General features: G+C 57.3%; 4 non-coding genes across 4 annotated transcripts; all 4 read right to left on the bottom strand.

The window, feature by feature from the left end:
* Nucleotides 1-6237: 6237 nt before the first annotated feature.
* TRNAK-CUU (transfer RNA lysine (anticodon CUU)) lies at nucleotides 6238-6310 on the bottom strand. Its single transcript has one exon. It is a non-coding gene; the product is annotated as a tRNA-Lys (tRNA).
* A 769-nt stretch (nucleotides 6311-7079) lies between these two features.
* TRNAK-CUU (transfer RNA lysine (anticodon CUU)) lies at nucleotides 7080-7152 on the bottom strand. The gene has a single exon. It is a non-coding gene; the product is annotated as a tRNA-Lys (tRNA).
* A 770-nt stretch (nucleotides 7153-7922) lies between these two features.
* Nucleotides 7923-7995, bottom strand: TRNAK-CUU (transfer RNA lysine (anticodon CUU)). Its single transcript has one exon. It is a non-coding gene; the product is annotated as a tRNA-Lys (tRNA).
* A 768-nt stretch (nucleotides 7996-8763) lies between these two features.
* Nucleotides 8764-8836, bottom strand: TRNAK-CUU (transfer RNA lysine (anticodon CUU)). Its single transcript has one exon. It is a non-coding gene; the product is annotated as a tRNA-Lys (tRNA).
* Nucleotides 8837-8847: the final 11 nt, after the last annotated feature.

The raw sequence follows: 8847 nt of genomic DNA, 5'->3' as shown, positions 1-8847 counted from the left end.
CAGTGCGGCAGGCTGGGAGACAGGGCCCAGGGCCGGAGCACCCGACCCGGGGCCCGCCCGGGCCCCTGGACCCAGCCGGGGCTCCCAAGCCCGGAGGTGCATGGGACGCCTCCCCGGTCCCTCCGGACCCCGTCCCGGGCACCCTGCCACGCAGCAGGACCAAGGACAGAGCCCGGGGTGGGGAGGCCGCCCTCCCCGGGCCCTCAGGGGCCCTAGCCACTGCTCCTGAACCCAGCCAAGCAAGGGGAGGCTCCCCGGGAACAACGGAACCCATTCCTAGGCCCTTGGCAGTGCGGTAGGCTGGGAGACAGGGACCAGGGCCGGAGCACCCGACCCGGGGCCCGACCGGGCCCCTGGACCCAGCCGGGGCTCCCAAGCCCGGAGGTGCATGGGACGCCTCCCCGGTCCCTCCGGACCCCGTCCCGGGCACCCTGCCACGCAGCAGGACCAAGGACAGAGCCCGGGGTGGGGAGGCCGCCCTCCCCGGGCCCTCAGGGGCCCAAGCCACTGCTCCTGAACCCAGCCAAGCAAGGGTAGGCTCCCCAGGAACAACGGAACCCATTCCTAGGCCCTTGGCAGTGCGGTAGGCTGGGAGACAGGGACCAGGGCCGGAGCACCCGACCCGGGGGCCCGCCCGGGCCCCTGGACCCAGCCGGGGCTCCCAAGCCCGGAGGCGCATGGGACGCCTCCCCGGACCCATGGAGCCCGTCCTGGGCATTGAGCCATGCCGTTGGCCTGGAGATGGGTGCCCCGGACGCCCGGGGGAGGTCTGTCCGGGACACATGGAGCCCGTCCTGGGCATTGAACCATGTCGTTGGCCTGGAGAAGGGAGCCCCGGACGCCCGGGGGAGGACTGCCCGGTACCCGTGGAGCCCTTCCCGGGTACTTTGCAACGCCGTTGGCCTCCTGGAGATGGGTGCCCCGAACGCCCGGGGGGCGGGCTGCCCGGGACCCGTGGAGCCCGTCCTGGGCACTCTGACCTGCTGTTGGCCCGGGGGGGAGGGACCCCAGACGACCGGGACCCGTGGAGCCCGTCCTTGGCACTCCTGTATGCCGTTGGCCCGGGGAAGGGAGCCCCGGACGTCCGGGACCCGTGGAGCCCGTCCTGGGCACTCTGAAATGCTTTGGCCCGGGGAAGGGAGCCCCGGACACCCGGGGGGAGGACTGCCCGGGACCCGTGGAACTCGTCCTGGGCACTCTGACATGCCGCTGGCCCGGGGAAGGGTGCCCCGGACGCCCGGGGCCCGTGGAGCCCGTCCTGGGCACTCTGACAAGCCGTTGGCCCGGGGAAGGGAGACCTGGACGCCCGGAACCCGTGGAGCCCGTCCTGGGCACTCTGAAATGCTTTGGCCTGGAGAAGGGAGCCCCCCCCGGACGCCCGGGGGAGGACTGCCCGGGACCCGTGGAACTGGTCCTGGGCACTCTGACATGCCGCTGGCCCGGGGAAGGGTGCCCCGGATGACCGGGGCCCGTGGAGCCCATCCTGGGCACTCTGACATGCCGCTGGCCCGGGGAAGGGAGCCCCGGACGCCCGGGGCCCGTGGAGCCCGTCCCGGGCACTCTGCCATGCCGTCAGCCTGGATGGAGCCCCGGACGCCCGGGGGGACGAAGGCCCGGGACGCATGGAGCCTGTCCCGGGCACTCTGCCATGCCGTCGGCCTGGATGGAGCACCGGACGCCCGGGGGACGACTGCCCAAGAGCCATGGAGCCCGTCCTGGGCAATTTGACATGCAGTTGGCCTGGAGGAAGGAAGCTCCGGGTGGCCTAGGGAGGTGTTGCCCAGGCATATCCCATCTGGTCCCCATGGCAGAGAACCACCAAACCTGGAGGGGTGTCCGGGCATACCCTGCCCCATAGTAATCCGGAGGCAAATTACCCCCCTTTCTTGCAATCTGTGCACGCGAGGTGACAGAGGGGACCCAAGGCGTGAAAGAACCCGACCTCATGGAGCCCTCGCTGGGATCCGGGAGGCGAATGGCACCTCATTAAGACTTCCAGGGAAGTTCGGCCATCTGGTCCCCCCCCCCCATAGGAAAGCGTTGCGGGCGACCAGATGCCCGAGGGGATCCGGGCGACCAGATGGCCGAGGGAATCCGGGCGACCAGATGGCCGGGCATGGAGGTGAAGCCGCCTGGACTCTTCCCCACCCCGTCCCCGTCCCTATCCCGGGACGAATTCCCGGGACGCATGGAGCCCGTCCTGGCCACTTGACGTCCCGTCCTGGGCATTGAACCATGCCGTCGGCCTGGAGAAGGGAGCCCCCCCCGGACGCCCGGGGGAGGACTGCCCGGTACCCGTGGAGCCCTTCCCGGGTACTTTGCAACTCCGTTGGCCTCCTGGAGATGGGTGCCCAAGATGCCCGGGGGTGGGCTGCCCGGGACCCATGGAGCCCGTCCTGGGCACTTTTACATGCCGTCGGCCTGGAGGTGGGTGCCCTGGACGCCCGGGGGAGGCCTGCCCGGGACCCGTGGAGCCCCTCCCGGGTACTTTGCCAATGCCGTTGGCCTCATGGAGATGGGTGCCCCGGACGCCCGGGGGAGGACTGCCCGGTACCGGTGGAGTCCTTTCCGGGTACTTTGCAACGCTGTTGGCCTCCTGGAGATGGGTGCCCCGGACGCCCGGGGGAGGTCTGTCCGGGGCCCATGGAGCCCGTCCTGGGCAGTGTGACATGCCGTCGGCCTGGAGGTGGGAGCCCCGGACGCCCGGGGGAAGGCTGCCCGGGACCCGTGGAGCCCTTCCCGGGTACTTTGCCATCCCGTTGGCCTCCTGGAGATGGGTGCCCCGGACGCCCAGGGGCGGTCTGTCCGGGACACGTGGAGCCCGTCCTGGGCATTGAGCCATGCCGTTGGCCCGGAGAATGGAGCCCCCAGACGCCCGGGGGAGGTGTTGCCCAGGCATATCTCATCTGGTCCCCGGGCAGAGAACCACCAGCCCTGGAGAGGTGTCCGGGCGTACCCTGCCCCTAGTAATCCGGAGGGAAATTACCCCCCTTTCTTGCAATCCGTGCACGCGAGGTGACAGAGGGGACCCAAGGCGTAAAAGAACCCGAGCTCATGGAGCCCTAGCTGGGATCCGGGAGGCGAATGGCACCTCATCGGGACTTCCAGGGAAGCCCGGCCATCTGGTCGCCCCATTGGAAAGCATCGCGGGCGACCAGATGGCCCGGATCGAAAGGACTCCCAGCTCCCCATCCACCCCAAGCCTTCGCGGTAGGGTTCCTGACTGCCAGCCCACGCAAGGCAGGGCTCTTGGACCCCGGCTGGGCCTCAGGCGCAGGTTGGACCACCGGAGCTCTAGGGCCCGGACGACCTGGGGGAGGAATGCCCGGGACCCGTGGAGCCCGTCCTGGGTACTTTGACATGCCGTCGGCCTGGAGGTGGGTGCCCCGGACGCCCCGGGGGAAGCTGCCCGGGACCCATGGAGCCCGTCCTGGGTACTTTGACATTCCGTCGGCCTGGAGGTGGGACCCCCGGACGCCCGGGGGGAGGTCTGCCCGGGACCCATGGAGCCCGTCCTGGGTACTTTGCCTATGCCGTTGGCCTCATGGAGATGGGTGCCCCGGACGCCCGGGGGGACGAATGCCCGGGACGCATGGAGCCCGTCCTGGGCACTTTTCCATGCCTTCGGCCTGGAGCCCCCAGACACCCAGGGGAGGACCACCGTGAAAACCATGGAGCCCGACCCGGGCACTCTGCCATACCGTCAGCCAAGATGGAGCCCCGGACGCCCAGGGGACGAATGCCCGGGACGCATGGAGCCCGTCCTGGGCACTTTTCAATGCCGTCAGCCTGGAAGGAGCCCCGGACGCCCGGGGGACGACTGCCCAGGAGCCATGGAGCCCGTCCTGGGCAATTTGACATGCAGTTGGCCTGGAGGAAGGAAGCCCCGGGTGGCCTAGGGAGGTGTTGCCCAGGCATAGCCCATCTGGTCCCCATGGCAGAGAACCACCAGCCTCGGAGGGGTGTCCGGGCGTACCCTTCTCCCTAGTAATCCGGAGGAAAATTACCCCCTTTTCTTGTAATCTGTGCACGCGAGGTGACAGAGGGGACCCAAGGCGCGAATGTACCCAACCTCCTGGAGCCCTCGCTGGGATCCGGGCGGCGAATGGCACCTCATCGGGACTTCCAGGGAAGTTCGGCCATCTGGTCGCCCCTCAGGAAAGCGTTGCGGGCGACCAGATGCCCGAGGGGATCCGGGCGAGCAGATGGCCGAGGGAATCTGGGCGATCAGATGGCTGGACACGGAAGTGAAGCCGCCTGGACTCTCCCGACCCTGTCCCCGTCCCCGTGCCCGTGCCCGGGACGCATGGAGCCCGTCCTGGGCACTTTTCCATGCCTTCGGCCTGGAGCCCCCAGACACCCAGGGGAGGACCACCGTGAAAGCCATGGAGCCCGACCCGGGCACTCTGCCATGCCGTCGGCCTGGATGGAGCCCCGGACGCCCGGGGGACAAATGCCCGGGACGCATGGAGCCCGTCCTGGGCACTTTTCCATGCCTTCGGCATGGAGCGCCCCGACACCCTGGGGAGGACCACCCTGGAAACCATGGAGCCCGACCCGGGCACTCTGCCATGCCGTCGGCCTGGATGGAGCCCCGGACGCCCGGGGGACAAATGCCCGGGACGCATGGAGCCCGTCCTGGGTACTTTTCCATGCCGTCGGCCAGGAGCCCCCTGACACCCAGGGGAGGACCACCGTGAAAACCATGGAGCCCGACCCGGGCACTCTGCCATACCGTCAGCCTGGATGTAGCCCCGGACGCCCGGGGGACGAATGCCCGGGACGCATGGAGCCCGTCCCGGGCACTCTGCCATGCCGTCCTGACAAATTCGTACGGACTCCTAACCTTACGACACGGATCGGAATCGAGCCCTCTCTGACCCAGCAGTTTCAGGCGCCCGGGGGACGAATGCCCGGGACGCATGGAGCCCGACCCGGGCACACTGCCTTGCCGCCGGCCTGGATGGAGCCCCGGACGCCCGGGGGACGAATGCCCGGGACGCATGGAGCCCGTCCCGGGCACTCTGCCATGCCGTCGGCCTGGATGGAGCCCCGGACGCCCGGGGGACGACTGCCCAAGAGCCATGGAGCCCATCCCGGGCACTCTGCCATGCCGTCCCGACAAATTCGTACGGACTCCTAACCTTCCGACACGGATCGGAATCGAGCCCTTTCTGACCCAGCAGATTTCAGGTTGATTTGCTATATACTTTACGTACGATTTTATGGGGGCCGATTCCGATCCGGTACGTAAAAGCAAATACGACCGACATGTCGGACAACCACGTACACCCAGGGGATAGGACTGCCCGGGTCACATGGACCCCGTCCTGGGCACTCTGATCTGCCGCCGGCGCCGGGGATCGAACCGTGATCACCAGATGGGGATATCCCAAAAATCTGGCATGGATACGGCCCGCCAGGACAGGTTTGGGCACCCCTGCTCTACCGACTGAGCTAGCCAGGCTCCCTCTTTAAAGTAGTATGCAAACTGATCGTTTTTCATTAAGAAAACCAGTTCCTAGATATTCCTCAACTCTCGTTTTTCAAGGAACTTATCATTTATAGATCCCTCAGTGGACAGAGTGTCAAGTAAAATGAGACAAAATTGAAATGGAAGTTGTGGAAATGTCATTGTGAGATTGCATAAGAACTCAAATTGCTCTCACAAGCTAACGAATACCTAAATCCTTTTGATAAAACACCTTTAGTTGTTATGATGTGACCATATATGAAAGCCATCTGTGATTTATCTGTTCTTACTATGCAACAAGCTTGGCAATGACAAGTTAAAAATAAAATGTATGTACATTTTAGAATGGAGAATGCGGGTATCGATCCAGCTACCTCTCGCATGCTAAGCAAGCGCTCTACCATTTGAGCTAATTCCCCTGTTTGCTCGCCTCAGGATAACATTTCAAAAGTAATGTTAATGCCTTCCACACTTTATTTGAAGTCAAATTGCCCATTACATGAGTGTTCAGTTCACTCCTAACTGATGCCTTACCTCCACTTAGGGGATGTTTTACAGTTCAGGTTGGCCTGTTTAGTACTTGAATAGGAGTAATATCGCTGTATGTTAATCTAGACTAATGCCCTACCTAATCTTGAAGTTACATTTCCCACCAATGGGAAACCAAAGATATACAATTTTTGGGAGTTATTGCATGTCTAATGCAAGATTAATTGCCATATTATGAGATCCAATGCAATAATCCTGCAAAAATTACTCGTTTTCGCCCAACGTGGGGCTCGAACCCACGACCCTGAGATCAAGAGTCTCATGCTCTACCGACTGAGCTAGCCGGGCTCCCTCTTTAAAGTAGTATGCAAACTGATCGTTTTTCATTATGAAAACCAGTTCCTGGATATTCCTCAACTCTCGTTTTTCAAGGAACTTATCATTTATAGATCCCTCAGTGGACAGAGTGTCAAGTAAAACGAGACAAAATTGAAATGGAAGTTGTGGAAATATCATTGTGAGATTGCATAAGAACTCAAATTGCTCTCACAAGCTAACGAATACCTAAACCCTTTTGATAAAACCACTTTAGTTGTTATGATGTGACCATATATGAAAGCCATCTGTGATTTATCTGTTCTTACTATGCAACAAGCTTGGCAATGACAAGTTAAAAATAAAATGTATGTAAACTTTAGAATGTAGAATGCGGGCATCGATCCCGCTACCTCTCGCATGCTAAGCGAGCGCTCTACCATTTGAGCTAATTCCCCTGTGTGCTCCCTCAGAATAACATTTCAAAAGTAATGTTAATGACTACCACACTTTATTTGACGTCAAATTGCCCATTACATGAGTGTTCAGTTCACTCCTAACTGATGCCTTACCTCCACTTAGGGGATGTTTTACAGTTCAGGTTGGCCTGTTTAGTACTTGAATAGGAGTAATATCGCTGTATGTTAATCTAGACTAATGCCCTACTTTATCTTGAAGTTACATTTCCCACCAATGGGAAACCAAAGATATACAATTTTTGGGAGTTATTGCATGTCTAATGCAAGATTAATTGCCATATTATGAGATCCAATGCAATAATCCTGCAAAAATTACTTGTTTTCGCCCAACGTGGGGCTCGAACCCACGACCCTGAGATTAAGAGTTTCATGCTCTACCGACTGAGCTAGCCAGGCTCCCTCTTTAAAGTAGTATGCAAACTGATCGTTTTTCATTAAGAAAACCAGTTCCTGGATATTCCTCAACTCTCGTTTTTCAAGGAACTTATCATTTATAGATCCCTCAGTGGACAGAGTGTCAAGTAAAATGAGACAAAATTGAAATGGAAGTTGTGGAAATGTCATTGTGAGATTGCATAAGAACTCAAATTGCTCTCACAAGCTAACGAATACCTAAATCCTTTTGATAAAACCCCTTTAGTTGTTATGATGTGACCATATATGAAAGCCATCTGTGATTTATCTGTTCTTACTATGCAACAAGCTTGGCAATGACAAGTTAAAAATAAAATGTATGTACATTTTAGAATGGAGAATGCGGGTATCGATCCCGCTACCTCTCGCATGCTAAGCAAGCACTCTTCCATTTGAGCTAATTCCCCTGTTTGCTCTCCTCAGAATAACATTTCAAAAGTAATGTTAATGCCTTCCACACTTTATTTGAAGTCAAATTGCCCATTACATGAGTGTTCAGTTCACTCCTAACTGATGCCTTACCTCCACTTAGGGGATGTTTTACAGTTCAGGTTGGCCTGTTTAGTACTTGAATAGGAGTAATATCGCTGTATGTTAATCTAGACTAATGCCCTACCTAATCTTGAAGTTACATTTCCCACCAATGGGAAACCAAAGATATACAATTTTTGGGAGTTATTGCATGCCTAATGCAAGATTAATTGCCATATTATGAGAGCCAATGAAATAATCCTGCAAAAATTACTCGTTTTCACCCAACGTGGGGCTCGAACCCACGACCCTGAGATTAAGAGTCTCATGCTCTACCGACTGAGCTAGCCGGGCTCCCTCTTTAAAGTAGTATGCAAACTGATCGTTTTCATTAAGAAAACCAGTTCCTGGATATTCCTCAACTCTTGTTTTTCAAGGAACTTATCATTTATAGATCCCTCAGTGGACAGAGTGTCAAGTAAAATGAGACAAAATTGAAATGGAAGTTGTGGAAATGTCATTGTGAGATTGCATAAGAACTCAAATTGCTCTCACAAGCTAACGAATACCTAAACCCTTTTGATAAAACCCGTTTAGTTGTTATGATGTGACCATATATGAAAGCCATCTGTGATTTATCTGTTCTTACTATGCAACAAGCTTGGCAATGACAAGTTAAAAATAAAATGTATGTACATTTTAGAATGGAGAATGCGGGCATCGATCCCGCTACCTGTCGCATGCTAAGCGAGCGCTCTACCATTTGAGCTAATTCCCCTGTGTGCTCCCTCAGAATAACATTTCAAAAGTAATGTTAATGCCTACCACACTTTATTTGACGTCAAATTGCCCATTACATGAGTGTTCAGTTCACTCTTAACTGATGCCTTACCTCCACTTAGGGGATGTTTTACAGTTCAGGTTGGCCTGTTTAGTACTTGAATAGGAGTAATATCGCTGTATGTTAATCTAGACTAATGCCCTACCTAATCTTGAAGTTACATTTCCCACCAATGGGAAACCAAAGATATACAATTTTTGGGAGTTATTGCATGTCTAATGCAAGATTAATTGCCATATTATGAGATCCAATGCAATAATCATGCAAAAATTACTTGTTTTCGCCCAACGTGGGGCTCGAACCCACGACCCTGAGATTAAGAGTTTCATGCTCTACCGACTGAGCTAGCCAGGCTCCCTCTTTAA

Source organism: Lissotriton helveticus, chromosome 1_2 (assembly GCF_964261635.1).
Source record: "Lissotriton helveticus chromosome 1_2, aLisHel1.1, whole genome shotgun sequence".
In the NCBI taxonomy this organism is placed as follows: Eukaryota; Metazoa; Chordata; class Amphibia; order Caudata; family Salamandridae; genus Lissotriton; species Lissotriton helveticus.
This window is presented reverse-complemented; position numbering and strand designations above follow the sequence as displayed.